Raw genomic sequence first — 27,541 nt, 5'->3', positions numbered from 1 at the left:
TTTTCAAGAAAGTTATATTTATCAGGGGATACATATATACATAAAAATATAGAAAGCAGCTAGGTAGAGTGTTGGGCCTGGAGTTAGGAAGACTCATCTTCCTAAATTCATATCTAGTCTCAAAAACTTACTAACTATATGACCCCAGGCAAGTCACTTAACTCTGCTTCAGTTTTTCTTATCTGTAAAATGGGCTGAGGAAGGAAATTACAAACCAGTCCAGTATCTTTGCTAAGAAAATCCCAAATGAATTCATGAAGAGTCAAACACAACTGAAAATGACTGAACAAAGAATATACAAAAATAATATGCAAGGTAGTTTTTTTGGGGGGATACTAGCACCTGGAGGAAATAACTTTTTTTATTCAATCATTATAAAGTAAAATTTTATTTTTAAAGAAAATTTATTTTTTAACCTCTCATATAATTCCCATTTGAGTTCTCTTCATTTCACATTCCTTATGACAAAGAATATAAAAGATGGACAAAAAACAATTCCATGAAAGTAATACACTCATCAAGCAAATCTGATGTTATATAGAGCATTCCATCATACTCACTCATCTCTTCAAAGAAAGAAGGGAAGATGCATCCTCACATTTTTCATTTGGGCTCAAGTAGAGTTTTTATAATATTTCCTTTTTCATTTGGGGGAAATCATAAAAGACCTCATGTGTAAGGTTGTGCTTGAGATGAGTTTTTGAAGGAAACTGAGTCTCAATTCAGAGACTGAATTGAGAAAGGAGCATATTCCAGTCTTGGGGATAGCTTCTACTGAGGCAGAGATAAGAAAGAGAAGGATATATATAAATGATGTAGCAGGCTAGATTGGAAAGAAAGAAAAAAAAAAAAAGGACTTTAAAGAGTAATTTATATTCAGTACCAGAGGAAATAGGGAGCCACAAGAGTTTATTGATCATGACATGTTTAGATCTAAGCTTTAGGAAAATCATATTAGTAGCTAATTGTATACATCATAAAGGTGCCTGTTCTTGCTACGGACTAATCTATATTATATATCCTGATTGTTGTTGTTGTTCAATCACTTTTCAGTTGTGTCTGATTCTTTGTGAATTCGTTTGGGTGAGATACTGTAGTACTTAGTCATTTCCTTCTCTTGCTCATTTTACAGATGAAAAAACTGAGCAAAATGGGTGACTTGTCTGGAATTATATATCTTTTAAATGTCTAAGACTTGATTTGAACTCAAGTTTTCCAGGCCTATGTTTTATCCACTATGTCATCTAGCTGCCTCTATATATACTTATACATGTATAAGTCTCATTGTCTTATGATTGGACTTTACCTTATGTCTGGACTTTTGCAAAAACCTTCAGGTTGATGTGCTTGCCATAAGCTTTTCTTCATTCTAGTTTTCCTTCATTAAGCTGCCAAAATTATCTTCCTAAAGGGCTAGAATCCCCATGCCATGCAGATGAGGCATCTCAGTAACCAAGTCGGTGACAGGGGAGACTGTTTTGCTGTTCCTCCAAGGGAAAGAGTTTTCTGCCTTTTCTCAAAAAGATGAAATCTTTTTAAAGCTTTAATTAATTTTAAAACGTATGACAGTCTAACTTTAGGAAACTGGAGATGGTAGAGACTATATTATATCATTGCTTAGATTCTAAAGTATTCTCAGAATCTGCCTTCCGACTTGATCATGGATTTAAAGTTGCCTTGACTTCAGGTAGGTCAGCTAGGTGGCAAAGTGGATATGTACTAGGTCTGGAGTCAGGAAGAGATGAGTTCAACTCCAGCTTCAGAAACCAGCTGTGAGACTCTAGTTAAGTCACTTAATTCTGCTTGCCTCAATTTCCTCACCTGTAAAATGGCCTGGCAAAAGAAATGACAACGACTCCAATATCTTTGGCAATAAAACTCCAAATAGGGTCAGAAATGACTTGGAAAAATAGCTTCTGGTATTTGTTGATAATTGTTTTGCCAAGTGACTGTCCATTGTCTTTTCCTTGGCTTGGGTGTTGCTAACTTTCTGTCTTGCTTCCAAGGTCAGTTTATCTGCAGTCCTAGAGTGATATGAAGGTTGACATTGATAAATCCTTTGTTCTTAGCTTATAGAGGTTCTAGTTTTAGATATTTTTGGTTGGGATTCTAGAAAGTGCAAATTTCTATTTTCTTTTTTCATATTCAAAAAGCATGTATTTAGCACTTCCTATATGCTTGGCATGCCTGTCTGCTTCTGTAAGCTCCTTGAGTAGCTTATACTTCCTCATAGCTCCCACTGGACTTTTGTGTGGCGATTGATACAGAGAAAGTACTCCATAAATACTTGTTGGCTGGTTGATTCCCAAAGCATTTAAAATTACTTTAAAGTAGTTTTGAGTTTGGGCACTGGGAAGATTTGAGGCCACTGAACATCTGGGTTTGCTTGTCAATGAAACCTAAAGAAACTTAGTATTCATGAAATTAGGCAGCTAATGGGCATAAACATGCCATGGTACAGTTTTTAAATGGAAAAAAAGTGATCAGGGGTTAATATCTGTCATAGAAAGCACTTATCATGACCAAACTCCTATAAACTAATCTGATATGTCCCTTGCTACCACTAATAGACGTTTAGGAATCTATTTCATCATCTTGTTCCATAAAAGCTCCCCATTCCTCCTTAGAGAGAAATCTTGGTAGATTTTTTCCTCCTGTCTGACAATCCTGAATCTCCCTCACCATCCTAATTTTATGAGCTCAAGCAGCCTGCTCTATTATAGAGGTTAATTTATTAAACAAGAAAGGTTAATTGTACTCAATTCAGTGAAAGCTGAGTGAGCATCACCAAGAATTGAATCTGGCCTGCTGTAGGTCAGCAAGAGAGGGATTTTGCAAAGTTTTTTCTCTGTGATTAGCAAAATTGGGAGTGAGGCAATCAGCCTTCTCTCCTAGAATGCCATCCACTAGAGAGTCTTTAGAACTTTGGAATTGATATCTTTCTTATGACCCACTATCCTTTAGTGAGCATCTAATCCTAGATTATTCATATATTCAGGGTGTCCCAAAAATCATAATGTATTTTCTTAACTTTCTATTTTCAAAATATATGCATAGTTTTCAACATTTACCCTTGCAAAACCTTGTGTTCCAATTTTTTCTCCCTCCCTTCTTCCATCCCTCCCTTAGACAGCAAATAATCCAATATATGTTAAACATGTGCAGTTCTTCTATACATATTTCTACATTTTATCATGCTGCAAAGAAAAATCAAATCAAAAAAATAAGAAAAAAACAAAAACAAGCAAACAACAACAAAAAAAGTGAAAATTGTATGTTGTGATACACATTGTATGTTGTGATCCACATTCAGACCTGACAGTCCTCTTTCTGGATGCAGATGGTTCTCTCTACCATAAATCTGTTGGAATTGGCATGAATCACCTCATTGTTGAAAAGAGCTATTTCCATCAGAATTTATCATAGTATAATCTTTTTGTTGCTGTGTACAAAGTTCTCTTAGTGCATTTTTAAACTTCAATAACTGGCTGTCCTTAGAACAATTCTGAAAGGTAGATGCTATTATTATCTTCATTTTGCAGTTGAGAAAACTGAGTCAGAGTTTACATATCATTGGAACACCCTGCATATGAAAGGTCATGAATATTTTTCAGTACATGTGGAGTCACTTTTAGAATCAGAAAGATAGTTTCAAGTCTTGCCTTTGACACATATAAATTGTAATATATACAAATACAAGTATATGTATATATGCATATATGTGTTTGTATATGTATATGTGTGTATATATATTAGGTTAGGTTGTTATTCTTCCTTATTGAAGAGAACCAAAAGAATATCACTATATTAGATTCGAGTTACACTTGGTTTAAGTGATCAGACTTTGAATACAACTTTGAAATTCTCTGACATAGGTCAGATACAAATAGTCCCTATAAACATTTGGGATAATTTCTCTATCTTTGCCATCTCACATTTCTTCTGAGCTAATTCAATTCTGCTATGCTCATAAATCACAGCATCTTTTCTGTTCTAAAGGTTTAAAGTATATATAATATAATATATACATACATATTACACATTGGATCATACATTTAGAGATGGAAGAGGAGAAGGAAAGGGAATAAGAATTTACTAAGCACCTACTATTTACCAGGCATTATGCTAAGTGCTTTAGAAATATAACCTCATTTGATACCCACGACAATCCTATGAGGTATTTGCTATTATTAACTTTATTTTACTGTTGAGGAAACTTAGGACTTTTAGTGACTTGCCCAAAGTAATACAGCTGGTTAAGTGTCTGAAGGCTGGATATAACTTCAGGTCTTCCTGATTTCAGGCTCAGTGGTCGATCCACCGTCATATTGCCCTTAGAACAACCCTCTTATCTTAAAGATGATTAAACTGAAGCACAGAGAGACTTGAATATATCTCACAATTAGTAAGTGTTTATAATGAGATTTGAATTCACTTCTTCCTGACTCCAAGTCCTGTGCCTTATTCATCATCATGCTGTCTATGCTGTCTTTCTATATGCATTTACATACCAGAGACTTTGTGGCAGAATAGATAGAGGGTCTGTTTTGTGGTGCTCAAAAATAATTCTGGATTTGGAGTTTGGAGCTGGATTCTGATTTGCTCCTAGAGAGAGGACTGTGGTAACTGAGTATGAATGATAACAGTATTTTCACTCTTTTTTGTTGTTGTTTGCTTGCGTTTTGTTTTCTTTCTCATTTTTCCTCCTTTTTGATCTGATTTTTCTCTTGTGTAGTTTTGCCAGTTATTGCCTTCCTGATCTTGGGCAAATAGTTTTATCTGTCTGGGAAATGTGAGGGACAAAACAGGAGTTGGACTCCATGAGTTTTAAGGTCCCTTTCACCTTTTAATCAAGAAAACCTAAATTAATAGTTTCTAATACATACTATGACTTCCTGACATTAACTGCTGACCTCTTTAAAGGCAGGGACTGGCTTTTGCCTTAGCACTCTACCTTCCACATAGTAGATGCTTCATAAATGCTTTTTGACTTTTTTACTTGATCCTGGGCAGGTGTGTTCACCTCTTAGGATACCAGATAAGCCTCTAAATAAACAAAGAGATGGAGATAAATGGTTGACCTTTATCAGTGGAAAGAGTTTCTATATGGAGGATTTTTCATGTTGGCAAAATTCTAGATTTAAAAATCTCTCTCTCTCTCTCTCTCTCTCTCTCTCTGTATATATATATATATATATATATATTAGTATTAAATTATTTTAGGTATGTTTCTGGGGTTACTATACTCTCTATACTTTTCTTTAATAACTTATCTTCTGAATTCTCAATTGTCTGGAAAAATGATTAACAGTAGGTTTCCTGCTGTTCAGCTCAGTCATTCATGACTTCACCAGATGGTTTTGCTTTTTGGGCCAATGGCGACTTTTCATGTTGTTTTTTTCTCCTTCCCCACAAGCGACCTGCCATTCAGTCAAGTTCCAAACTAGTGCCATTCATTCTCAATCTCATGGCTAGCACATCGAGCAGATGCATCATTTCCATTTTGTGTACCAAGAGCAAACAACTGAGCAGAATATTGTTGCTAGTTGCATCCATGCCATTTCAATAATGCACTTTTTTTCTCCCTTCAAATATTTTTTTTTTCCTCCACTCAATTCCCTGGCTGTAGTTTGCTCTCTAATTATTTCAGTATTATTAGCTCTGACCATTTACTGCTCTCTACTCTTGGGTTACACAGTTACATTTATGAATGTATATTGTTTTCAAAGCTTATTTAGTACTTTGGTCAAAGTCATGCTGAGCAAGAGCTATTTAGCTATTACTCTCCTAATTATTGGGAACCTTTTGAGTAAGTATAATACACACACACACATACCTCACAGAAAGAGAAGTTATACAACACTGGAAATGTCTCCCATATTGCAAACCACTTATGTCAAGCTATCTGATGAAATAATAGTGAAGGTGCTAATCCTACTCTCTTTAATTTACAGATTTTGTAGAAAGTCTTAGAAGCATTTTATGCATAATCTATTTTTACTTTCTGGTTATAAATACTGGAATTGTTTCATTGGTAAGATGTTCATACAGGCCACCACTACTTTGGGTTTTAATTGTTGGCCATCATATTAGAAATGAAATATTACGGTTATTCAAGTTATATGATAGTATATCATATATATAATATATGATATATCATATATCTCCCCCTCCCTCTTTTCTTTCCTTCCTTCCTTCCTTCCTTCCTTCCTTCCTTCCTTCCTTCCTTCCTTCCTTCCTTCCTTCCTTCCTTCCTTCCTTCCTTCCTTCCTTCCTTCCTTCCTTCCTTCCTTCCTTCCTTCCTTTCTTCCTTCCTTCCTTCCTTCCTTTCTTCCTTCCTTCCTTCCTTCCATGTAACTATGAAGTCACTTATGGTAGGCTGAAGAAATGAAAATGTTATCACATACCAACTTCTTTTCCAGCCTTAAAATTTGATGCCCATGTATATTGTCTGAGTGTTCAAATATATGCATTGATCCTATGACCAAAGAAGGGCCATCTTTTCTCCTCTCACTTCAATCAGAGGTATCCTAGTAAACGTCAAAGGGCCCTTAAATTTCAACTTTGTTATTAGCATCCTAACAGTATCCTTGGAAACACATTGACTTAGGAACCAAGTACAAAATAACATAGTCTTCTTATGCTTTTCTTAGCCTTGTATAAGAATAAGGATCAATTGAGTCAACCAATCAATAATTCACTCTACCCCATCACACTAAAGTAACTAACAAGAAGCCATACTCTGATATTTTGACAGCTGAAAACATCTTTATTGAATCAGTCAATAAATCAAAATCTTTACAATAGGTGGGAAAAGTCTCTGACTATTTAGAAATCCTTTAAAATAGTTAATTGAAAAGGAGTGAGAATCACACAAGAGTTATATTTGGATAGATATAGAGAAGTATGTCTTGTGGATTGTTAATAAAACTTGCAAGCTCATTTGGAATGGGAAATTTGAACATTTTAATGGTAGGTGATGTTCAAGCCATTTTTCTGGGGGAGGGAGGAATCAGTTAGTCTTGATAAGTATTAAGTAAATACCTACCAAAGTGCCAAATACTGCTAAGCTCTGGCAGTAGAAAGAAAGGCAAAAGATAGTATCTCTGCCCTCAAGGATCTTATGCTTTTATGGGAGAAACAATATACAAACAAGTATGTATACATAAATCATATATAGGATAAGTTTGAAAAAATCAAGAGAGGGAAGGCACTTGTATTAAGGGGCATAGTGAAAGGTTTTCTGTAGAAGGTGGGGTTTTATCTGGGTTTGGAAGGAAGCTGGGGATTTTAGTAGTTAACCTTAGATCATGAATATTCTTTGAGCTTAAGTACATTTTCCCCTGGACTATGTATATTTGGAGGGAGAGTAAATTCAAAACTTTTGGGAAGATATTTTGTGCCATTAAAAATAAAATATATATATTATATATAACCTTAGTAAATATTCCTTTCTAAAAAAAAATTAAGTGTAGTTGGCTAATTGATATTAATTGATAATCATGAGAGAAACTCTAATGGTAGGAGTTTATTAGCTGTAGCAAAAGATAGAGACTTTCCACCATTTAGGACTATTTCTTTTTTTCCTCCCTCAGTAGTATTTTATTTTTTCCAAATATGTGTAAAGATAGTTTTCAACATTCATTTTTGCAAGATTTTATTTTCCATTTTTTCTCCTTCCTTCCTTCCTTCCCTCCCTCCCTCCCTCATCTCAAGACAGCAAGTAATCTGATGTAAGTTAAACATGTACAATAATTATAAACATATTTCTATATTTATCATGACATGCAAGAAAAATAAGACTAAAAGGGAGAAGACCTTGAGAAAAAAAAGCAAACAGCCAACCAAATAAAAAAAAGTGAAAATACTATGAGTCAATCTACATTCAGTCTCCATAGTTCTCTCTCTGAATCTGGATGGCATTTTCCATTTCAAGTCTGTTAAAATTGTTTTGAATCATTACTGAGAAGATCCAAGTTTATCATAGTTGATCATCACATAATCTTGCTGATACTGTGTACAATGTTCACTCAACATCAGGTTTTCCTGAAATCAGTCTGCTCATCATTTCTTATAGAACAATGGTAATCTATAACATTCATATACCATAACTTCAGTCATTCCCCAACTCATAGGCATCTACTATGAGATCAGGCTGGAAAGATAGAGTGGTACCAGATTGTGGTGGGCATTGAATGTAGAATGAAGACATTCAAACTCTATTCAGAAGGCTGGAGAATAGGGGATAAGAAGCTTTAAAAGTTTTTCTGTGGAGAAATGACATTGCTAAATGTATATATATGGAAAATTAGAGTGTTATGCATGGGGTTAGGAAAGAGGAGACAGGGGAACTGGGGAAATTATTTTAGAGACTATTGCAGTGGCCGAGATATATTGTCCTAAAGTTATGTACTGGGGTATGATAGTAGAAATGAGAGAAAGAACAGAAACCTAAGGAATGCTAAGAATGTCACCATTTAGTAGCAGAACTAGTTAAGAAACGATTGATTCTCTGTCCATTGTTCTTTTTCTTTTTCTTTTTTTTTTTTTTTTTTCACATTATGGTGCCCTACTACAAGTGTCCTTTAAATGAATATTATTTTTGGAATGAGGATATCAGTAATCAACAGTGATTAAGAGACAGCAATCTATATAATTTAAAGGTCTGTCAGAGACATGAATTATGTATAATTCTCCAGAGAATACACATTTTTTTCTGTTAATTAACAAAAAAGCCATCCTTCCAAGTACCATCTGAATGTGAAGATTTCTAGAGTCTGCCCTGATTTACAATTGCTAAAAATAAGTTTGATTCGAAAGAATGATTATGAAGAAAGGATTTGGAGATGTCATCCAAAAAGTTACTTTGGAAAATGTTGATTTGTTGGCTTGCCATTCAGGAGTTGACTTTTCTTATCCTTGGTCATGTTCAGAGTTTAGTCAGATCAATTAAAGTCATGAGGTATCAAGATATAAATGAAAATGCCTATAAATAGGCAATCAAATAAGAGGATTTGGATTCACATTCTGCTTCTGAGATTACTACTTGTATGCCTTTGGATGAATCACTTAATATCTCTGCCCCCTATCTCTCAGTTCCCATAAAATGACAGGATTAGATATCTGGACTAGATATCTCTGAGATCTTTTCCAAATGTAAATTTTTGATCAATTCTGATCTTTGACAGAAAGTAGAGTTGAAAGAGAATATTAATCCAATCTCTCTGTTTTTACAAATAAGGAAACTTGAACTCAGAACAATAAGGTGACTTGCTTAGAGTGGATTTAAATCACAAATTCAAATTCTTCTGATTTTCAGTCCAGAGTAAGAATGGGCATCAACTCAAGAGAAATTAAAATAAGACCAATTAATGATAACAGTACATAATGTTATATATTTTATTGCTTTAGATCAAAGAGTAAAATCAGAGATTAGGGATACATGCCTCAGCCACACTTCCAAGTTCAGTCAAATCAGATTAAAATAAAACTGGGACATATTTAATCCCATGTGTTAAAATATAATAGAACATAGATAATGCTATTATGTGGTTTTCTAAAGGGTCCTCTTATGTATTGGTATAAATTTATATTGTAAATCTGCCTTACAGCACAGTCAAGTTTTAATGCCAAATTTCATTTGACAAGAATGCCAGTTGATAAGTGACAATTTTGCACAATCTATGCATTATACATTAATTAAACTTTCTCAAAATTGAAAGGAATCTTAGCTATTGCTTAGTAGTATCCCTTTATTCTACATTTGAGGAAGAGGAAGAACTTAGAGAGAGTGACTTTCATAACATCATGCAACAAGGAAATAGCTAAGATTTAAAATTCCAACCTAGCTCATTTGACTTCCATCATTTCTAATTCTATCAAATTATTATTTCTCTCAGTATGAATTGAATATTTATATAGAATGTGGACTATACACGCATAGGGACTATTTGATTTTTTAACTTTATATCCCTAACACCTAGCATATGTTGTGCCACAGTTCTCTTTTATTATCCTGGCTCAGTTTCCCTAATTATTCTGACTCAGTTTCCTTAAATTATCCTGCCTCAGTTTCCCTGAATTGTTCTGCCTCAATTGTTCTGCTAAATCCTGCAAAACCACCCCTCCCTCTTAATCATCAGAATATTTGATAAGGACAAAAGATCTTATGTTTTAGAATATCAGAATGCCTCTCCCCATCTCTGGAGTCTCCTCCCATCCCATCTGAGTCCCTGTTATACTCTTAGCACTCTGACTCCACCCCTGCCCCACGAATATTTGTATGTCATTGAGAACTCATATTGTTTGCTGGATTCTTGGAGAGGATAATCTCATTCAGCCCTGAGACCAAACCAGGGATCCATTTGATCCCATTAAATCAATCTCTCCCTTTCAAATAAAATATTATAATTCTCTAATCTCTATCTTGCCTCAGTTTCTCTGGCATTACACATAGTGTCTGCTACCTAATTGTCACTTAATTGTTGCTAAATAAATATCAATAGAATTGAATTTATTGTCATATCTGTTGTTATTAATTTTTCTTATATGATGATGGAAATAAAGTAAATGAAGTATTAAAAAAAGATACTCATTGACATTTCTACTACTGTATTAATGAAAACAGCCATAACACATAGAATTTTTGAATTTATGGCATTTTAAAGATGCCATTCCCAATTAGGATAAGAATTCAATTTGGCAAATATTGATTGGATAGCTTCTGTGTGCAATATCCTGTAAGACAGAAACAAACAAGAAGTGACCTTTGCCTTATACTCTAATATGTAACAAGCTAACACCTTATTTGCTTGATGGATCATTATAGCATTGGATATAGCATTAGAATATAGCATTAAAATGAAGTTTTGGGGCAGATTTTTTTTTCTTTTTCATAGGTGTTCAGATCATTGTCCATCTCTGATATTATCTGTGATGTATATATTAATGGATTGATTCAGTGCATTGCTCTTTTCCCATTTCAGCTAAATATTACAAGGGGAAAGGAACAAGCATTTATTAATCACCTACTGTATCAGATGCAATGCTAAATCCTTTACTCATTTGATTCTTAAAACAAAACAAAAAACTAGTAAAGCAAGTGCTATTATCATCTCAATTTTATAGTTGAGAAACTGAAGCTGGTGGAGCTTAAAGGATTTGCATAGTCACACCTATGAACTAGGTCTTCCAGACTCTAAGTTGCCTAATAATGGAGAATAAGATATATAAAGGGCTGAAACTCTGAGCTGATGCACTGAGGTGGGACAGCCTAGCACTTAAGGCTAATTACTGATTGGATAATACTCTATTAGCATATGCTTGGAAAATGGCCCTTCCCACTATTCTGTGCTGGTTCAATCTTTTGGTGTATAAAGAGAATTGTGGGAAGATTTAAGGGGTGAAATAAGACAAGCCAGAATCACTTTGTCAGTAGGTGAGGAAGAAGGTTGCAGAGATCCTATGTCCATTCCCTTCACTTCTAACCCTAAAGACAAAGAATAAAGACCAAGGACTTTTGCTTATCCTGATTCCGGCTGATTTTAAGGTATCCGGGGTGCTAATTCTGTCCTCACAGGATATTTGTGGAAATCACAATGATTCAGTTCAATCAACATTTGTGAACTGTCTATAGACTTTGCTAAGTACTGGGGATATGGAAATTCATTCATTCAATAAGCATTTATTAAATGTTATTATGAGCTCGACACTGAGGATAAAAAGAGAAGTGAGAAACAATCTCACTAGTTAGCTTATTTTCTGGGAAGGAAAGAAAAAGCATTTATTAAGCACCTATGATTTATCAGGCACAATACTAAGTGTTTTACAAATAATGTCTCATTTGATTCTCAACAATCCTGTGAGATACTTGCCATTATTGTTCCTATTAAAATTTTTAGTTGAGGAAACTGAGTTAAGTGATTCATTCAGAATCACACAGCTATTAAATATCAGACCAGATTTCAACTCAAACTTTTTGATTCCAGGCCCAGCACACTATATACTGTACCACTTGTTTGTTTGGACCCTGCTTTCTTTTCATTATTTATTTATTTAAAGGTGAAAATACTATGCTTTGTTCTAAATTCAGTCTCCATAGTTTTCTCCCCAGATGCAGATGACACTTTCCATCAAAAATATATTGTAATTAGAAAGAGATTAAAGGAATTAGAGTAGGTAATGAGGAAACCAAATTATCACTCTTTGCTGATGATATGATGGTATACTTAGAGAACCTCAAAGATTCTACTAAAAAGCTATTAGAAATAATCCACACCTTTAGCAAAGTTGCAGGATACAAAATAAACCCACATAAATCATCAGCATTCTTATATGTCACTAACAAAATCCAAAAGTTAGAGTTACAAAGAGAAATTCCACTTAAAGTAACTACCGGTAGTATAAAATATTTAGGAATCTATCTGCCAAGGGAAAATCAGAAACTATATGAGCAAAACTACAAAACACTTTCCACACAAATTAAGTCTGATCTAACCATTTGGAAAAATATTAAATGTTCTTGGATAGGGAGAGCAAATATAATAAAGATGACAATACAACCTAAACTAATCTATTTATTTAGTGCTATACCAATCAAACTCCCAAAAAACTATTTTAATGACCTAGAAAAATAACAACAAAGTTCATATGGAAAAACAAAAGGTCAAGAATTTCAAGGGAATTAATGAAAAAAAAAATCAAATGAAGATGGCCTAGCTGTACCAGATCTAAAATTATATTATAAAGCAGCTGTTACCAAAACCATTTGGTATTGGCTAAGAAATAGACTAGTCGATCAGTAGAATAGGTTAGGTCCAAAGAACAAAATAATCAATAACTCTAATAATCTAGTGTTTGACAAACCCAAGGACCCCAGCCTTTGGGATAAGAACTCAATATTTGACAAAAATTGCTGGGGAAATTGAAAAGTAATATGGCAGAAACTAGGCATTGACCCACACTTAACACTGTACACCAAGGTCAAGTCAAAATGGGTTCATGACCTAGGCATAAACAATGAGATTATAAATAAATTAGAGGAACATAGGGTAGTTTACTTCTCAGACCTGTGGAAGAGGAATGAATTTATGTTCAAAGAAGTTTTCTACTTTGTGATCAATAATGGTCTTTAGACTAACTTTAGAACTAAAGACCATTATTGATCACAAAGTAGAAAACTTTGATTATATCAAATTGAAAAGTTTTTATACAAACAAAACTAATGCAGATAAGATTACAAGGGAAACAATAAACTGGGAAAACATTTTTATAGTCAAAGGTTCTGATAAAGGCCTCATTTCCAAAATATATAGAGAATTGACTTTAATTTATAAGAAATCAAGCCAATGTCCAATTGATAAATGGTCAAAGGATATAAACAGACAATTCTCAGATGAAGAAATTGAAACTATTTCTAGTCATATAAAAAGATGCTCCAAGTCATTATTAATCAGAGAAATGCAAATTAAGATAACTCTGAAATACCATTACACATCTGTCAGCTTGGCTAGAATGACTGGGAAAGATAATGCAGAATGTTGGAAGGGATGTGGGAAAACAGGGACACTGATACATTGTTGGTGGAATTGTGAATACATGCAGCCATACTGGAGAGCAATTTGGAACTATGCTCAAAAAGTTATCAAACTGTGCATACCCTTTGACCCAGCAGTGTTTCTATTGGGCTTATATCCCAGAGAGATCTTAAAGAAGGGAAAGGGACCTGTATGTACCAAAATGTTTGTGGCAGCCCTCTTTGTAGTGGCCAGAAACTGGAAACTGAGTAGATGCCCATCAATTGGAGAATGGCTGAATAAATTGTGGTATATGAATATTATGGAATATTATTATTGCATAAGAAATGACCAACAGGATGATTTCAGAAAGACCTGGAGAGACTTACATGAACTGATGCTGAGTGAAATGAGCAGGACCAGGAAATCGTTGTATACTTCAACAACAATACTATATGATGATCAATTCTGATGGATGTGGCCATTTTCAACAATGAGATGAACCAAATCAGTTCCAACAGAGCAGTAATGAACTGAACCAGCTACACCCAGCAAAAGAACTCTGGGAGATGACAATGAACCACTATATAGAATTCCCAATCCCTCTATTTTTTTGGCCGCCTGCATTTTTGATTTCCTTCACAGGCTAATTGTACATTATTTCAAAGTCTGATTCTTTTTGTATGGCAAAACAACTGTATGGACATGTATACATATATTGTATTTAATTTATACTTTAGCATGTATTGGTCAACCTGCCATCTAGGGAAGGGGAGGTGGGGAAAATTAGAACCAAAATTTGGCAATTGTCAATGTTGTAAAATTACCCATGCATATATCTGATAAATAAAAACTATTAAAAAAAAAAACAAAAAACCAAAACACCCCAAAACCCAAGTCTTTTGGAATTGTCTTGAATCACCATTATTGAAAAGAGCCAATGAATCCTACATTCTAATAGTCTTGCCCTCTCAGATAACTAGGAGAGACAGCTGGTCCCTACAAAGAACAATGGCTCAGATATGAGGATATGAGTATACAAAGTCTTGTTTGTATCAAACTATATTTTTATAAAGCAGAATTTTGTAAATCATTCCTTCCCTTTTCCCATGCTGGTTTGCACAGTGCTTGGAATTTCTCCCATTACTTTAATATCTTAAAATTTCTTTGAGGATTTTGATTGTTAAATGTGTTAAGATTCAGTGTTATTTTGAAGGAAATAATAATATTACATAGGTAGCATGTTAGCAGGAATTTATTTATTTGAGTCATTCACGTAGCAAGAATCTTAAGGAATGGGATGCAGAATTTATGATATTCATTCATTCAAAAGGGATTTTTAATTGCCTACAATGTACCAGGTTCTGTGCCTTATCTGGGAAATACAAAGACTAAAATGAAACAGTCTGTTCCTAAAAAAAACATTTTATCCAGAATGGGATTGTGGATGGAATAGATCATTTGACTATTGAAGAAGAAACAGAAAAGCTTGGAATATGAGGTGCTGTCTAGCCCTACGATCATTAGGATAATATCTTTCAAATTTTCTTTGATACACTCTAGTTCAAATACCTTGTCACCATAAATCAAATGATGAGAAGATGGATCCTTATTTTTCTTTTAAAAACATGATGCATTTTTTGAACAGATCATATTATGATTAGTTTTTTCATATTGTCTTCATTTTCTGATTTTTTTTTGTCATATTAATCAATCTGATAGGTGTGGGATGTATTAATTTGAATTTGTCTAATAATAGTGATTGAAAGCATATTTTTAAAAAATATGATTATAGTTTTGATTTTTTGTTCTAAAAATTGCCTGTTCACATCTTTTGACTATTGATTGGGGATTTTTATAAATTTATTTTTAAAAATTTATTTATTTTTATAAATTTTTATAAATTTGACTCAGTTTCCTATGTATTTGAGAAATGAGGCTTTTCTCAACACTTTTTTACAGTCAGTGTTTTTGGTTTTCTTTTTTGTTTCTTCTTCTTATATGTCAGCAGTCTTGGTGCTAGAGATGTTTATCCTATCTAGAAAGAGATAATAAGCCTATCAATAGATATCCCTAATGAGGAAAGAAATGTTAAACTACCTCCTTCTTGAAAGGCTCTTCATTTGTCCTTGGGGCTGTAGTTTCTTTGCTTGTTATTTCACATCTTTCTCATCAATCTTCAAATATAGGACACATTATGCCTTCTGATAGAATATCTAAGCAGTGCTTACTATGTACATTTATAATTTCAAGAGATGACAGAAGGTCACCTATGAATACATCTGCTTGAGAGTCTTACTTTTCCCGTCTATATGTAAACTAGTTTTTCCAATGCCCATAATTTTCTTCCTTTTTTCCTGACATTTTATTATTTGTTTTAAAAAAGACTAATTACAGTGTTCTTTGCTCAGATTCATAGTTCTAATTATTAGTCATGCTGACCTTTTGCCATTCACTGCAAAGAAACAAACTTTACATCACAAACCATATGCATGTGGGATTTAAATGCTGGTTGCAAGAAAGTTCATTCATTACAGAGTCTAAATTTAGAGAAAAGCATCTTTCCTAGGATTGTATTTGAATATGTTTGAGCTCTTTTCTGCAAAGGCGGCTTTATTTTTAATGGAGTTGACAGCAGGATTTCATGACCACTGAGGCCTCTTTATGAAAAATAAAATAAAACTTTATTTATTGCCCGATGAAAAGACTTCTGGGGAGCTAGAAGCTCATGTTCAATTCCATTTGAATTTTAAGTCTGTAAAAGTCAATTTAGCCAAAGCCATTTTGTATGGACTTGGAGTTGACAATTCAGACAGTTTTTATGCAAACATTCAGAGAGATTCCAAACGATTAGACAGCATGTGAACCAAGATACCAAGGGTCAGTTGTAGTCTCAATTACTTAGCTATTTTAATGGATTTGATGTGTCTTACCCCACAGCGATATTTCTTCAGTAGAGGCTTGTCAGATGTGAACCTTGCTTTCTTGACTAATTCCAAAGCATTTTCAGTCTTGTCTAGATAAATATCTATCTCTTTTCTCAAATCAGGCTTCAAAGAACTCCTGAAAGAATAGTCTGTGAGTTAATTTGAAATAGCTATTGGGAGGCTGCTATCTTTCCTTAGTGTCACATACGCATTAGTTGGAGCATATAAAGATATATAACTTGGAAACAAGACTTGGAAGAGGGTGAGCCATAATAGCTATCTTTAAATATTTGAAGGGCTGTCCTTTGGAAAAAGGTTTATTCTTTTTGACTCCAAAGGGGAGAGTCAGGAGCAATGGATAGACTTAGTAGGGATGAACTTCAAAGCAGTTAAAGCTGTTCAAAAATAATGTCTTTCCTCTGAGAGGTGGTGGGATCTTTATTCCTGGAGGTCTTTTAACAGAGACTGTGTGAATGTACATTTGTTGAGGACATTAAGGGAGGACTCATTCATGTTATTGCCTTTTGTCTTTTGTATCCCCAGTACTTAACTCAATGACTGCTACATAATAGATACTTAATAAATATTAATAATATATATGATTAATAAATGATTGTACATATCAGACTGGATGACCACCAAAATCTTTCAATTCTCAAATTCTGTGATTCTGTGATCCTTCAGTTGTGAAGTTGAGTATTTGATTGAAATGTAAGATCTTGTATTAATCTCTTTTGAAAATACATGGGACTAGAAATTCTAGAACTCCCAAGTCAAGGAAAAAATATTGTCAGCATCAAGAAAAAAACAATTAACACAATATTTAGCAGTTTTCTACTTTAAAGGATTAGAGGGCTTAAAATATAATAGTTCAAAGAGCAGTGGAATTAGGATTACAACCAAACAAAACTAAGCATAATCCTTCAGGGGAAAAAGATGGATATTCAATGAAATAAAGGATTTTCAAGCATTTGCCATGAAAATATCAGATAGAAATAAGACATCTGATTTTCAAATACAGGACCCAGGAGAAGTGTAAGGAGGTAAACAGGAAAGGAACTTAATAAGGTTTATTTGTTTCTACTTCTACATAGGAGGATGATACTTGTAACTCATTAGAACTTTCTCATTATTATTACAGTTTGAAGGAATATATACATATATACATATATATATGTATATATATGTATATATATATATATATATATGTATATAGACAGAGGGAATAGGTGTGAGGTGAATATGAAGGGATCTTGTAAAAATAAATTAAGGGATGAGAGAGGAATATATTGGGAGGAAAAGCTTTTGTAGTGGAGGAAACAGGAGGGGATAGGGAATAAGTGAATCTTAATTCTTATCCTAATTGGCTCAAAGAGGAAATAACATACACAGTATGAGTTTAGAAATCTATCTTATTCTGCAGGAAAATAGGAAGGGAATGGGATATGGGAAGGAAGGAGGGTGATAGATGAGAAGCCATATTGGAGGAGGGGGTGGTCAGTGGCAAAACACTTGAAAAGGATCAGTTTGAAAAGAGAGAAGAATAAACGAAGGGTGAGGATACAGTTAGCAATAGAAATTAGGAAAAAAGAATTTTGAAGCAAGTTTCTCTGATGAACACCTCACTTCTCAAATGTATAGGCAACTGAATAAAACTTATTTTAAAAAAGCCATTCCCCCATTGATAAATTATCAAAATATATGAACTATGCCCCAAGGGCTATAAAATCATGCATATCATTTAACCTAACAATATTACTACTAGGCATGAATCCCCAAAGAGTTTTTTTTTTTTTTTTTTTTTTTTAAAGGAAAAGGACCTGTATGTACAAAAATATTTTGGCAGTTCTCTTTTCAGAGCAAAGAATTAAAAAATGAGGGGATGCCCATCAATTGGGGAATGACTAACTAAATTGTGGTATGTGAGTATGATGGAATATTATTTTTCTATGGAAAATGATGATCAGGAAGTTCTCAGAAAAACCTGGCAAGTCTTTTATGAACTCAAGCAAAGTGAAATGTACTGTGTAAAAAATAATAGCAGCATTCTGAGATGATCAGTTGTAAATGACTTTGCCTTTCTCAGCAATACAGTGATCCAGGATTATTCTAAAAGATTTATGATATTCATAGGAATTTGAAGGAAATGATATTCAGACCCAGATAAATAACTGATGTCTGAATATAGATTGAAGCACATTCTTTTTTTTTTTTTTTTTTTTTTTTTTTTTTTTTTACATTTCTTCGTCATAAGTATTTTTTTATCTGAAGATTAATACAAACATAAGACTTATACAAAATTGCCATTGGATGGGTAATATCGTAATTCTCTAGGAAGAAATTGGGTGTGGACTCTTGAGGATCCAAAGGTAAAATTTTGCCAGTGGCAAAATGGACAAAAACAATATAATGAAAAGATAAACATTTGCAAGCTTCAGGTAATTAAGGATCCCTAAGGAATGGGCATTGAGTGAGGATATTGAAAGTAAGATTCACTCACTCATCCTCTTCCTGGACCTAAAATGTTTCTCACTATTGCAGATACTGACTAGGGTAACTGTAGAAGGTTATCAATGGATCAGACATGACAACCACCATGTAGGTGTTGGAAATAAAGATATCAATGAAAGGAGTAAAGGGTCCTGGACTTCCTTGCTCTGGAAGGAGGCTGCCAGGTTGCTGTAGCTCAGTTTGAAATGCTGTGCACATCATGTTATTCTTTATACTGGTAATGGGAAATCACCAGAAAAATAGTGTCTTTCAAAGAGAAGCATTTCATTTACTTCAATAACTTGAATGAAATTTCTCAGGTTTATTTCCCACTGCTGAATGTTGGGGATTAGCTGATTGATGATATTGGACCAGACCTTATGGAGTGCTTCATCCCAAACAAATGTTCACAAACAAGTACATTCCAACAGGTAGGATGGGCTCCTCAGGTTCTCCTCATGTTCCTTAAAAATCAAGTCCTGTTAGAGGGTGAGTGAGTGAACTCTCAACTCTCAATAGAATTAACTCAAAGAAGAAATAACATTCCTACTCAATATGGATATAGAAATCTATTTTACCCTGCAGGAAAATGGGAAATGGGATATGGGAAAGATGAGGAGGGTAATAAGAAAAAAAGAAAAAAAGAAAGCATATTGGGGGAGGGAGTGATTAGTAGCAAAATATTTTTGAGGAGGGATAGGGTGAAAGGAGAGAGAGAAAACAAATAGGAGGAAATAGCAAAAATAAGAGCCATGCCCCAATTGATAAATGATCAAAAGATCTGTGCCCCAAAAGCTATAAATTCATGCATATACTTTGATCTAACAATACCATTACTAGGTATGAATATCCAAAATGATTTTTTTAAAAAATGAAAATGACTTATGTATGCAAAAATATTTATAGCAGCTCTCTTTTTGTGGCAAAAAATCGGAGACTGAGGGGATGCTTATCAATCGAGGAATGGCTATCTTGTGCCTATCAAATGAGGAATAAAATGAGATATGTGTTTGTGATATGTGATTGTTCTATGGGAAATAATGAGCAAGATGCTCTCAGAAAAAACAAAAAATCCTGGAAAATCCTCCATAAACTCAAGCAAAGTGAAATGTACTGTATACAAAGTAATAGTAATGTTCTGGAATGACTTTGCTATTCTCAGTACTACAATGATCCACAATTACTCTGAAAGACTTATGATAAAATATCCTATCAATACTCAGAGAAAGAACTGATTGTGTCTGAACACATATTAAAGCATACTCTCTCTTTTTCTCTCTCTCTCTCCCTCTTTTAATTTTATTTTTTCTTGGTTTTTTTTTTTTTTTTTTTTTTTTTTTTTTGGGGTGAGGGATCCATGTGTTCTTTTACAACATGACTTTTATGGAAATGTTTTGCATGACTTTCTTAACTGTGGGTGAGTGGGGATAAGGGGGAGAACCTAGTACTCAAAATTTTTTTAAAAATGTAAAAATAGTTTTAAATATAACTGGGGAAAATATTAAAATAAATAAATTTTAAATAAATTAAATGCCATTTCAACCACAAAAAAATCAGGTCCATTGATCTTCCCCAATAAGATCCATTTTTTTGCACAAGGCAAAAGATTTTGGCATCAAGAGAGCTCTAAGGACCTCCTAGGTATGACTAGTAGTGATGCATATCTTTATCCACCTCCTGACTTTTCTTGAAAATATTTAATTCAGAACCTCCACATTGTGGAAAATATTGTCCCATTGGCTAGTAAAATAGTTCTCCATAAAGATGTCCTGGGTACCATATTCCCAGAGATTCAGTAACAGAAATCAAATATGAGAATATTTTACATCAGCTGTTGCACCAAAATTGTGGGAATATAATTTGCAAAGATGATCAATATCATGCTAGTTTTGCCAATAGCATATTTTTCTTCATGTTTGTGATTAACTCACCTACCTGAAAGGTGCTGCTGGCTTTCTCTTCATCATGTCCCCTGCCGAAATTTTCATCAAAGTAGAAATTGCTCCATGATAATATTAAATACTACCATATTTAAGGATCTCTTCAGTGTGCTATTGACTTAGAAAACCTTACATTGATGAGCAAGGTATGTCTATATAATTCTTTGTTATTAATACACTAACACATTAAAATTAGAGTAGCTACATTTTAATCTGCTTTGGGTCATACTTGAGAGTTTTTTGAGTCATGATTTTGACCCCTTGATTCAGAGGTAAAATTATTCACTCCAGTGACCATGCCTGATGAAAGTTTCAAATCTCTCATGCTCAAAGGATTAAAAAAGATAGGAGGTGAGGTGGAGCCAAGATGGCAGAGAGGACACAGGCTTTATTCTGAGATCCCTTCTACCCTCACTACTGATTACCAAATTCAGCCCTGAAATAGTGCATGACTGGTAGAATCCACGAACATTGGGAGTACAACAGACTACTAGCAGAAGATAATCTGGAAGATTGCCAGAAAAGGTCTGTCTTGATTGGGTGGGAGGAAACCAGCACAGGCAGAGAGGCAGAACACAGAGGCTAGTACATGATGAGCCGACAGGATTACAAGGTGTGGTCTCTGTGGGTGGAGAATTGGCAGGGAGGACTCTACCATAGTTTGGCTGCTCTGTTTTGGTTACAAATTAGTCAATCAGCAGAGAAGTTACACAAACTTTAAAAGTAGAGTGTACCCCAAAACACCAGAAATTCACAGGACCTGGCCACACCTACTCAGCACTGGGAGTGCTGCACAGCTGATTCTGCAGCATGAGGCTCTTCTCAGGGCAGTCACACTTCCACAGTGTGGCGCTCTTTGCAGCCTGTTTGCAGGACAGCTACTATCCATCTGTCCCTATTCTGAAAAGGAAGCTGGGAATCTCCTTGCCCTGAAGGCAAACCCCAAAGGCTTTTGCAAAAATGAGTAAAAAGGCAAAGCAAGCTCTAATTATAGATAGCTTCTATACAGAAAGAGAGCATATTTCCAACCCTGAGGAGACTAATAGCAGTCTCTAGACAAAACCCCAAAAGGGGATATAACCTATCCCTATCACACAAGGCTCCTCTAGAAGAAATTATAAAAGATCTTAAAAGAAAGCTAGAAGAAAAATGGGGAAAGGAAAGAGAAGCTTTGAAAGAGAGTATGGAAAAGGCATATATATAACTCATTAAAAGAAAGATTTGATAAAGTGGAAAAAGAAAACAATTCCCTGAAATTTCTGAAAGTGAAATGGAAAAAGTAAAGAACTCCTAAGGAAACAGAATTTGTGAATTAGAAAAGATAAAGGACTCTCAGAAAAGTAGGTGGAAAGGATTCTAAAGAGGAAAAGCTGCATGAGGCAAGTGGTGCCCATAAGTTTAATACTGGGGAGAGGAGCAAAAGGAGAAAGAAAAAGAAAAGTGTAATCTGGGGATAAAAAGATGTCAGGAAATACAGAATTAGTAATTTTAACTGTAAATGTGAATGGGATGAACTCTCCCATAAAGCAGAGGCAGATAGCAGACTAGCTCAAAAGCCAGAATCCTACAATATATTGTTCACAGGAAACACATTTAAAGCAGAATGATACATACAGAGTAAAGGTAAAAGTTGGAGCAGAATCTACTATGCTTCAGGTAAAGTAAAAAAAAAACAAGGGAAGCCATTCTTATCTCAGATCAAGCAAAAACAAAAATTGATCTAATTAAGATATAAGGAAGGAAACTATATCTTGCTAAAGGGTAGCATATACCATGAAGCAATATCAAAACTAAACATATATGCACCTAGTGGTATAGCATCTAAATTCCTAAAGGAGAAGTTAAGAGAATTGCAAGAAATAGACAATAAAACTATAATACTGAGAGATCTCAACCTTGCACTTTCAGAACTAGATAATTCAAACCATAAAACAAATAAGAAAGAAGTTAAAGAAGTAAATAAAATATTAGAAAAATTAGGTATGATAGATCTTTGGAGAAATCTGAATAGTGACAGAAAGGAGTATACTTTCTTCTTAGCAACTCATGGAACCTATACAAAAATTGACCATATATTAGGACATAAAGACCTCAAAATTAAATGCAGGAAGGCAGAAATAGCAAATGCATTCTTTTCAGATCACAATGCAATAAAAGCTACATTCAACAAAAAGCTAGGGGTAAATAGGCCAAAAAGTAATTGGAAAGTAAATAATCTCAACCTAAAGAATGAATGGGTGAAACAGCAAATAATATACACAATTAAGAATTTCACCTAAGAGAATGACAACAATGAGATAACATACCAAAATTTGTGGGATGCAGCCAAAGCAGTAATAAAGGGAAATTTTATATCTTTAGAGGCTTACTTGAATAAAATAGAGAAAGAGAAGATCAATGAATTGGGGTTGCAACTTAAAAAATTAGAAAAAGAGCAAATTAAAAACCCTAATCAAATACTAAACTTTAAATTCTAAAATCACAAGGAGAAATTAATAAAATTGAAAGTAAAAAAAAAAAAAACACTATTGAATTAATAAATAAAACTAAGAATTGGTTTTATTAAAAAAACTGACAAAATAGATAAAGCTTTGGTAAATTTGATTAGAAAAATGAAAGACGAAAATCAAATTGTTAGTCTTAAAAATGAAAAGGGAGAACTTTCCACCAATGACGAAGAAATGAGAGCAATAATTAGGAGTTACTTTGCCCAACTTTATGCCAATAAATTTGATAACCTAAGTGAAATAGATGACTACCTTCAAAAATATAGCCTGCCTAGATTTACAGAGGAGGAAGTAAATTGCTTAAATATTCCTGTTTCAGAAAAAGAAATAGAAGAAGCAATCAATCAGCATCCTATGAAAAAAATTCCCAGGACCAGATGGATTTACATGTGAATTCTACCAAACATTTAAATAACAATTAACTCCAATGTTATATAAACTATTTGAAAAAATAGGGAATAAAGGACTCCTACCAAATTCCTTTTATGATACAGACATGGTACTGATACCTAAACCAACAGAGAAAGAAAATTATAGACCAATCTCCCTGATGAATATTGATGCAAAAATCTTAAATAAAATATTAGCAAAAAGATTACAGAAAATCATCCCTAGGATAATACATCATGATCAAATAGGATTTATACCAGGAATGCAGGGCTGGTTCAATATTAGAAAAACTATTAGCATAATTGACTGTATCAATAACCAAATTAACAAAAACCATATGATTATCTCAATAGATGCAGAAAATGCATTTGATAAAATCCAACATCCATTCCTATTAAAAACACTTGAGAGTATAGGAATAAATGGACTTTCTCTTAAAATAGTCAGTAGCATCTATTTAAAACCATCAATAAGCATCATATATAATGGGGATAAACTGGAACCATTTCCAATAAGATCAGGAGTGAAACAAGGCTGCCCACTATCACCATTACTATTCAATATTGTGTTAGAAATGCTAGCTTTGGCAATAAGAATCAAGAAAGAGATTAAAGGAATTAGAGTAGGTAATGAGGAAACCAAATTATCACTCTTTGCAAATGATATGATGGTATACTTAGAGAACCCCAGAGATTTTATTAAAAAAGTTATTAGAAATAATCTACAACTTTAGCAAAGTTTCAGGACACAAGATAAATCCACATAAATCATCAGCATTCTTATATGTCACTAACAAAATCCATCAGCTAGAGATACAAAGAGAAAATTCCATTTAAAGTAACTGCTGACAAAATATTTGGGAATCTATCTGCCAAGAGAAAGTCAGGAACTATATGAGCAAAACTATAAAACACTTTTTACAGAAATAAAATCAGATCTAACCAATTGGAAAAATATTAAGTGCTTTTGGATAGGTCAAGTGAACATAATAAAGATGACAATACTGCCTAAATTAATCTATTTATTTAGTGCTACACCAACCAGACATCCAAAAAACTAACATATACTTTAACATATTTAACCTGTATTTGTCTACCTGCCATTTGGGGGAGGGAGTGGGGAGAAGGAGGGGAACATTTGGAACAGAAGGTTTTGCAGGGGCCAGTGCTGAAAAATCACCCATGCATATATCTTATAAATAAAAAGCAATAATAAAAAAAGAAAAAAAAAATAGATATGAAAGACATTTGATCTTTGCTAACTTTCCTGTCCTTTAAAAAGAGCTGGCTCAGTCTTCATGTGTGTAAAGGATTAAATTTAGTCTGTTTGGAGACAGGGGGGAAAGCTAGAACAAAGAATTAGAAGGCATAGAGAAACAAATTATAATTCTATATAAAAAAAGAAATTTCATACCCAACAATGGAATGACTTGTGAAGTGTTTATACTTTCAATATTAGTCAGATGTGATATCATTAATATAAAGAATTCTTCCAGAGGAAAACTCTCATTACCAACATAGTTCAGTTACCTTCCATAAATTTCATGAAAGTTGCCTAGAATCCTGAGAGTTTTAAATGACTTATCTAGGGCCATGTAGCTAATATATCAGGAGACGGACTTGAATCCAGATTTTCCTTAGTATGTGGTCATTATTCGGTGTATCTACTTTTCACTGTCTCTTATAACAGTGAAAAATTTATCTAGTGTGAGGTGGGTTATTATATCCCACCACTTCAGCTTCTCTAGTCTCTAGCTGGGAAAAGATTTCCCTATTTCAAAGAGTAGAGAAGGTACAGGATGCCCCAAAGTTATGGACCAATTCCAAATATAGTGTCTGAGTGGCAGAATAGGGCTTGAGATGAGGATTTGGAAGCTAATTCATGGAGGAGGTCATCATTGAACCTCTGGGAATAAATGAGATACTCAAAGAAAATAGTCTTGATGGTATGCATAAATGTTTAGGTGAAAGTAATGAAGAAGGAAATTGAGATCTATTAAAGAACAGAACTTTAGAATTAAGTATCCATAGTTGAAAGGTACCTCAGAGGACATTTACCCCAACTTTTTTACTTTAAAGATGAAGAAAAGGAGGCTAAGATAAATCAAGTGTTTTGCCCAAGTTCACAGAGAAGGTAAACACTAGAAATACAATGTGAACCTGGGTCTAATGACTCTAGACTTAATGATCATTCCAACTCATTTTTGAAGGATTAGAAGGAAGTCTTAGAAAAGTGTAGGCAATGAAATATAGAGCAATATTTCTCTATTGCCTTATAAATAGCCTTGCCTTTACTTGGAGGTAAATCCACTCCTTATATTCAGGGACTTTTCAACATCTAAGCCATTAAGAAGAACCTTCTCTAATAAATTGGGAAAATATTTTTAAAAGTAAAGGTTCTGACAAAGGTCTCATTTCCAAAATATATAGAGAACTGACCCTGATTTATAGGAAGCCAAACCATTCTCCAATTGATAAATGGTCAAGGGATATGAACAGACAATTCTCAGATGATGAAATTGAAACTATTTCCACTCATATGAAAAAGTGTTCCAAATCACTACTGATCAGAGAAATGCAAATTAAGACAACTCTGAGATACCACTACACACCTGTCAGATTGGCTAAAATGACAGGAACAAATAATGATGAATGTTGGAGGGAATGTGGGAAAACTGGGACACTAATGCATTGTTGGTGGAGTTGTGAAAGAATCCAGCCATTCTGGAGAGCAATTTGGAACTATGCCCAAAAAGTTGTCACACTGTGCATACCCTTTGACCTAGCATTGCTGTTATTGGGATTATATCCCAAAGAAATACTAAAGAGTGGAAAGGGACCTGTATGTGCCAAAATGTTTGTGGCAGCTCTTTTTGTAGTGGCTAGAAACTGGAAGATGAATGGATGTCCATCCATTGGAGAATGGTGGGGTAAATTATGGTATATGAATGTTATGGAATATTATTGCTCTGTGAGAAATGATCAGCAAGATGAATACAGAGAGGTTTGGAGAGACTTGCATGAAATGATGCTGAGTGAAATGAGCAGATCCAGAAGATCACTATACACTTCAACAACAATACTGTATGAGGATGTATTCTGATGGAAGTGGAAATCTTCAACATAAAGAAGATCCAACTCACTTCCAGTTGATCAATGATGGATAGAAATAACTATACCCAGAGAAGGAACACTGGGAAGCGAATGTAAATTGTTAGCACTACTGTCTATCTACCCAGGTTACTTATACCTTCGGAAGCTAATAATTAATGTGCAACACGAAAATGGTATTTACACACATATATTGTATCTAGGTTATATTGTAACACATGTAAAATGTATGGGATTACCTGCCATTGGGGGGAGGGAATGCAGGGAGGGAGGGGATAATTTGGAAAAATGAATAAAAAAAAAAAAAGATATTGCACTAAGTTCTAGGGAAAAAAAGAAAAAAAAAGATATTGCACTAAATTCTAGGGAAAAAAAGGAAAAAAAAAGATATTGCACTAAGTTCTAGGGAAAAAAAATTAAAAAAAAATAAGAAGAACCTTATCATAAGATATTCTTATCTTAGTACATAAATCAATCAATCACCCAGCAAGAATTGATAAAATACCTACTATGTGCTAGGTACCATGCTGGGTGATGGAAATACAAAGATAAAAAGGGAAATTGTTCTTATCTTCAAGAAGTTTGCCTTTTATAAGGAAAGACAACATATACAAATATAAATATATACAAAATAAATCTAAAGTAATATCTTTGGAGAAACTA

The 27,541-nt window shown here is 33.9% G+C and overlaps 1 pseudogene; it reads right to left on the bottom strand.

Annotated features, from left to right (window-relative positions):
- Positions 1–10,138: 10,138 nt before the first annotated feature.
- LOC141543980 (ras-related GTP-binding protein A-like) lies at positions 10,139–21,196 on the bottom strand (annotated as a pseudogene).
- Between the last annotated feature and the right edge of the window lie 6,345 nt (positions 21,197–27,541).

Source organism: Sminthopsis crassicaudata, chromosome 5, assembly GCF_048593235.1.
Source record: "Sminthopsis crassicaudata isolate SCR6 chromosome 5, ASM4859323v1, whole genome shotgun sequence".
Classification (NCBI taxonomy): Eukaryota; Metazoa; Chordata; class Mammalia; order Dasyuromorphia; family Dasyuridae; genus Sminthopsis; species Sminthopsis crassicaudata.
The sequence above is the reverse complement of the archived record's forward strand: the minus strand, read 5'-3'. Positions and strand labels throughout refer to the sequence as shown.